Below are 6715 nucleotides of genomic sequence, written 5' to 3'. Positions count from 1 at the left end.
GGACTAGCTGATCTTTGAAGGTCCCTTCTAACCCAATCCTTTCTATGTTTCTATGACTCTGTGAAGGACAAAGGACGAAGGCCATTCTGACAGTAAAACAAGTGAAGATGGCTCTCACCATCCTGACTATGTTGGGAGGCCCCTATCTCCCAGCTGGGTAGATACTTAGTGCAAAAAAAAGTTAAAAATCCTGCCTAAAATAAAAATCAAAGAAAATACTGCCACTGCAAGGCAATCTATAATTCCCTGGAAAAGATATGCACAAAGCCACATCAACCATGGCAGCCAGGGATCATATAAGGAAGGCCAAAGCCCTGATAGAATTAAATCTGGCCAGGGATGTCAAGGGCAAAAAGAAAAGCTTCTGTGGATACACTGGTGACCAAAGGAAGACTAGAGAAAAAGTAGGCCCTCTCTGAAAGGAAGCAGAAGACCTGGTTACCCAAGATATGGAGAAGCCTGAGGTACTCAACAACTTTTTTGTCTCAGTCTCCATCAGCAAAGGCTCCAGCCACACCACCCAAGATGCAGAAGGCAAAGGTGAGGACTGAGAGGATGAAGAACCACCCACTGTAGGAGAAGATCAGATTCAAGACCATCTAAAGAACCTGAAGGTGCATAAGTCCATATGACCTGATAAGATGCATCCACAGGTCCTGAGGAAACTGGCAGATGAAGTGGTTAAGCCTCTATCTATCATATTTGAGAAGTCAGGGCAGTCTGGTGAAGCTCTTACTGACTGGAAAGGGGAAATATAACCCCCATTTTTAAAAAGGGAAAAAAGGAAGACCCAAGGAACTACAGGCTAGATAGTCTCATCTCTGTGCACAGCAAGATCATGGAGCAGATCCTCCTGGAAACTATGCTAGGGGACATGGAAAATAAGGACATGATTAGTGACAGCCAACATGGCTTCACTAAGGGCAAATTATGCCTGACAAATCTGGTGGCCTTCTACGATGGGGTTACAGAGTTGGTGAATAAGAGAAGAGCAATTGATGTCATCTAGCTGGACTTGTGCAAAGCATTTGAGACTGCCTCGCATGGCATCCTTGTTTCTAAATTGAAGAGATATGGATTTCATGGATGGACCACTCAGTGGATAAGGAATTGGCTGGGTGGTCTCACTCAAATAGTTGCGGTCAGCAGCTCAATGTCCAAGTGGAGAACAGTTCCTTGGGTGTCGGTGTTGGGACTGGCGCTGTTCAACATCTTTGTTGGCGACATGGACAGTGGCATCGAGTGCACCCTCAGCAAGTTTGCCAACACCACCAAGCTGTGTGGTGTGGTCGACACGCTGGAGGGAAGGGATGTCACCCAGAGGGACCTGGACAGGCTGGAGAGGTGGGCCTGTGTGAACCTCATGAAGTTCAACAAGGCCAAGTGCAAGGTTCTGCACATGGGTCGAGACAATCCCAAGCACAAATACAGGCTGGGTGATGAGTGGGTTGAGAGCAGCCCTAAGGAGAAGGACTTGGGGGTATTAGTGGATGAAAAACTGACTATGAGCCAGCAGTGTGCACTCACAGCCTGGAAAACCAACTGTATCCTGGGATGCATCAGGAGAAGTGTGACCAGCAGGTCAAGGGAGGTGATTCTCCCCCTCTACTTTGCTCTCATGAGACCCCACCTGCAGCACTTTGTCCAGCTCTGGGTCCCCATAAGAAGAACATGGACCTGACTGATCAGGTCCAGAGAAGGGTCTTGAAGATGATCAGGGGGCTGGAGCACCTCCCCTATGAGAACAGGCTGAGAAAGTTGGGGCTGTTCAGCCTGGAGAAGAGAAGGCTCCGGGGATACCTTATAGTGGCCTTCCAGTACTTAAAGGGGGCTACAGGAAAGATGGGGAGGGACATTTTATCAGGGAGTATAGTGGTAGAATGAGGGACAATGGTTTTAAACAGAAAGAGGGTAGATCTAGATTAGATAAGGAACAAATTCCTTACTGTGAAGGTGGTGAGACACTGGAACAGGTTGCCCAGAGAATTAGCAAAAGAAAGACCAGGGAGAGTCTCCATCCCCTGCTAGATGCAGGAGGAAACATGGTAACAAGTGACAGGGAGAAGGCTGAGGTGCTTAATGCCTTCTTTGACTGTCTTTAATAACAAGACTAGTTGTATTGAGGGAATCCAGCCTCCTCAGCCAGAAGACAGAGACTGGGAGAACGACCCCCCCGCAACCCAGGAGGAGACAGTCAGTGACCTGCTGCATCACATGGACACACACAAGTCTATGGGACTAGATGGGATACACCTGAGGGTGCTGAAGGAGCTGGCTGGGGTGCTCGCCAAGCCGCTTTCCATCATTTACCAGCAGTCCTGGCTGACCGGGGAGGTCCTGACAGATTGGAAATTGGCCAATGTGACACCCATATATAAGAAGGATCTGAAGGATGATCCAGGAAATTACAGGCCTGTCAGCTTGACTTTGGTGCCCAGGAAGCTAATAGAGCAGCTTATCCTGAGTACCATCATACAACAGAGGTGGGACAACCAGATGATCAGGCCCAGTCAGCATGGGTTTATGAAAGGCAGGTCCTGCCTGACAAACCTGATCTCCTTCTACAATGGGGCGACCTGCTTATTGGATGAGGGAAAGGCTGTGGATGTTGTTTACCTTGACTTAGCAAGGCCTTTGACACCATTTTCCACAGCATTCTCCTGGCAAAACTGGCTGCTTGTGGCTTGGATGGTCACACGCTTCGCTGGGTAAAAAACTGTCTGGATGGCCGGGCCCAAAGAGTTGTGGTGAACGGAGTTAAACCCAGTTGGCAGCCGGTCATGAGTGGTGTCCCCCAGGGCTCGGATTTGGAGACACTCCTGTTTAACATCTTTATTGAAGATCTAGATGAGGGGATCGAGTGCACCCTCAGTCAGTTTGCAGATGACACCCAGTTGGGTGGGAGTGTTGATCTACTCGAGGGTAGGGAGGCTCTGCAGAGAGACCTGGACAGGCTGGAGCCATGGGCTGAGGCCAACTGGAGCAGTTTCAATAAGGCCAAATGCCGGGGGCTGCCCTTGGGCCACAACAACCCCCAGCAGCGCTACAGGCTTGGAGAGGAGTGGCTGGAGAGCTGCCAGTCAGAGAGGGACCTGGGGGTGCTGATTGACAGCAGGCTGAACAGGAGCCAGCAGTGTGCCCAGGTGGCCAAGAAGGCCAATGGCATCCTGGCTTGTGTCAGCAATAGCGTGGCCAGCAGGGACAGGGAAGGGATCTTACCCCTGTACTCGGCACTGGTGAGGCCGCACCTCGATTCCTGTGTTCAGTTTTGGGCCCCTCACTACAAAAAGGACATTGAATGACTCGATTGTGTCCAGAGAAGGGCAACGAAGCTGGTGCAGGGTCTGGAGCACAGGTCGTACGGGGAGCAGCTGAGGGAACTGGGGTTGTTTAGTCTGGAGAAGAGGAGGCTGAGGGGAGACCTCATCCCCTCTACAGTTACCTGAAAGGAGGTTGCTGAGAACTGGGGATGAGTCTCTTTAACCAAGTAAAAAGCGATAGGACAAGAGGGAATGGCCTCAAGTTGCACCAGGGAAGGTTTAGACTGGATATTAGGAAGCATTTCTTTACAGAACCGGTTGTTAGGGGTTGGAATGGGCTGCTCAGGGAGGTGGTGGAGTCCCCATCCCTGGAGGTGTTTAAGAGTCAGGTTGACATAGTGCTTAGGGATATGGTGTAGTTGGGAACTGTCAGGTTAATGGTTGGACTAGATGGTCTTCAAGGTCCTTTCCAACCTAGTTGATCCTGTGATTCTGAGAAGTTGTGGCTGCCCCCTCCCTGGCAATGTTCAAGGCCAGGTTGGGTCAGGATTTGAGCAACTTGCTCTAGTGGAAGGTGTCCCTGCCCAGGTCAGGGGGGTTGGAACTAGATTATCTTCAAGGTCCCTTCCAGCCCAAACCATTCTATGATTCTATGAAGCCATGGAGGAACTAGGCTGGTAAAGTGGAAAAGCCCTTGAAACTCCCTCCTTGCTGGAAGCCAGGCTGTGACTCCCAACACACTCAACAGAAGCTGGAGGATGCACATCAGGTAGTAGTGACATGTCCAAGCCTTTCTCTGCTGCACTGGGAGCAGCATTGTGGTCGGTGAGTCACACAAGTCCCTGGCTCCTGCAAACATCCAGTTACTGCTGGCACATGAGCTGCAACTGAAAAATCACTTCTGATTTCTGCTGGTGCTTGGATTTATTAATCTTGAATTGTAGGTCCTTAAAAGGCTGGGACTGGAGTACCTCAGACATCTCCCCATCTATGATAACTGAGATCATAGGCACTGTGGTAGGTGCTGCAGGTAACCAGGAGGGTGGTATTTGCAGTGCTAGAGTGTAAGCAAGGAGAAGTCCTATTAGAGAACCTGAGAAGCTAGAAGAAAGAATAAAAACTCAAGAACAAGCATATCCTAGAGCATGGAAGTCTGGTTTTGTCTTGTGCCTTTGACTTTGCTGCGCCTTCTATCTTCACCGATTATGGAATCAACCTCTTGATTTTTCTGACATTTAGATGTTGTTTTCTTTATTTGTGGCTTCTTACACATGGTTTCCAGTTCTGAGTTTGTCAAGCCAAGCATCTTAGAAATCTTTTTTAATGTCAGTTGCAATTCCTACTTTGCTGGCAATTCTCTTCCAGGTTTCCTTACTCACTCTTTTGCTCATGCCCCAGGATTACAAGAATCTGCAGTGTCCCAATTTTCCTTCTCTCAGATATTAATTTATGAAGGGTCTCCCTACTTGGAAAAAAACATTTTTGTCATAAAACCAAGATTAAAATGTATCGTTATGTTTTTCAGAAAGCAATGAATGCAACAAAAAAGCTTCCCTATGAATTGAACATACAGGCTGGTAGACCCCATGAGGTCTCCAAACTTTTCAGTGTGATGCTAGTTACCTCTGTAACTGCTGCGCTGGGACTGCAGATTGCATGAGGAGTGAGGTGAATGACTGAATTCCCTAGAAACATGTGAAACCTAAAAAAACCTACAACTGTTTATCCAGTGTCATCCGAAGTCAATGGGGGCTCTGCAAAATCAGCTGGCTTTGGATCAGGCCCCTGCTCCCTTCCTGCTGGTTTGTAAGACACAAGAATGGCCAAGTGACTACACAAAACCCAGCATTCATGGTGGTGGTCTACATACAAGAAGCAGAGCTACACACAGATGTGTGTGTGTGTGTGTGTGTGTGTGTGTGAATGAACTGTTCTGCTATGGGAAGTTAGCTTAAACTGGCTTTTTTAACAGAATTGAAACCAGAAGGTTTTTCCAACTTCAAATATTTATATGAACAGGAGTACTGTACTATATCAATCAAACACTTGTGGCCTGAAGACATGTTGAAATCTATGTACCTGATCTCTCAGAGTGTTCTGTGAGCTGCTTGGAGCTGGTTTATATTAAAAAAAACCTAGCCCGAATGACAATACCAGAGCTTGTTAGTTCTCTGTTTACACTGTGTGAACTTAAGTTGCCAACACGACAGGAGAGGATGTATATTTTAGATAACACAATCTGGTTTCTATCTTTTGTATTTTTAGATTTTAATCCTATCAGTCTCTTAGCCAAGCAACTGAGTATCAGGTTTAACTATTGTTGTATAGAGGGGAAAATCCCAGCTTATATTAAAAAACCAATAGGTTTGAGTATATAAAGAAAGTTTTAAAAAGTTAAACCTAATAATTCTACTTAGAAACTGAGTCAAATTGCTCAAACTTCTCTTTCAGTTCATGAACCCTTCTGTGAAAAAATAAAAGGAAATGGATTTGCAGAATTTTTGGTTCTGTTGTGTGACTTTTTGTCCCTCATGAACAGAAATAGACTGAGAACTGCCTTCTACAGGCATTATTTCTCAGTGATTTCCATAACATTTCAAGTAAAACATCCACTTTTCCTCCGCCTACCCTGTAAACACCAATCTGAGAGTCAAGCCAGACCCTCTGCTCTTCCTGTGCGGTCACAGAAACCGGCCTCATGCCCAGAGCAGCTCTAGGGGCTGCAGGACATTCTAGGAGCATCTGTGCTGCATGAATGGCCACCTTCATTTTCTACCTCACTTACTGCTGCCTTACCTCACTCTCCTGCTCTCTGAAATAGCATTTCAAGATAATAAGTCTGGTCTAGTGAGAAAAATTCAGGGCCTTGGAAGATTTATTAGTGGCAGATGAGGTAGTTGGGCAATGGTGCTGGAGTTGCAAACTCCAGTTTGGGGGTGGAATTTTTGCAAAGATCTGACTGGTTTTGGCAAGCAGCAAACAGAGATCATGAAGTTAATTTGCTGTGGAAACCCACTGGTACCATATGGCAGTAATTATGCCCTGAAACCCCTTGTCACCAAACATGAGGATAATAAGAAATCGACAAAGTGCTGTCTTCAGTTGGGACAATCTTACATATTCCTGAGGAAAGGTGTATCACTACATGAAGCTAAAGCCACCTCTGCACTCTTGAAAGCCATCCTGCTGTCCCAGAAGAATGAGCAGGTGCTCAAAATGACCTTACCCAGGTTGTGCCCAAGGTTCAGGAGCTGGCTGTGGCCAGGTGGTTTGCCCAAGCCCTCCCTCACTGGTACTTCCATACCCGTTGTGGTAACCACTGGCTCTGCTGGGCAAGCAAGGATGACTTGGTTAAAGAAAGTTACTATCACACTGTATGTGTAGGTCAAAATATTATGCAAGCTGATTTCCACCAAAGCAAGCAAAACCAGGACACAACAGAAGCCAGGAACCTG

Source organism: Athene noctua, chromosome 4 (genome assembly GCF_965140245.1).
Source record: "Athene noctua chromosome 4, bAthNoc1.hap1.1, whole genome shotgun sequence".
Classification (NCBI taxonomy): Eukaryota; Metazoa; Chordata; class Aves; order Strigiformes; family Strigidae; genus Athene; species Athene noctua.
The sequence above is the reverse complement of the archived record's forward strand: the minus strand, read 5'-3'. Positions refer to the sequence as shown.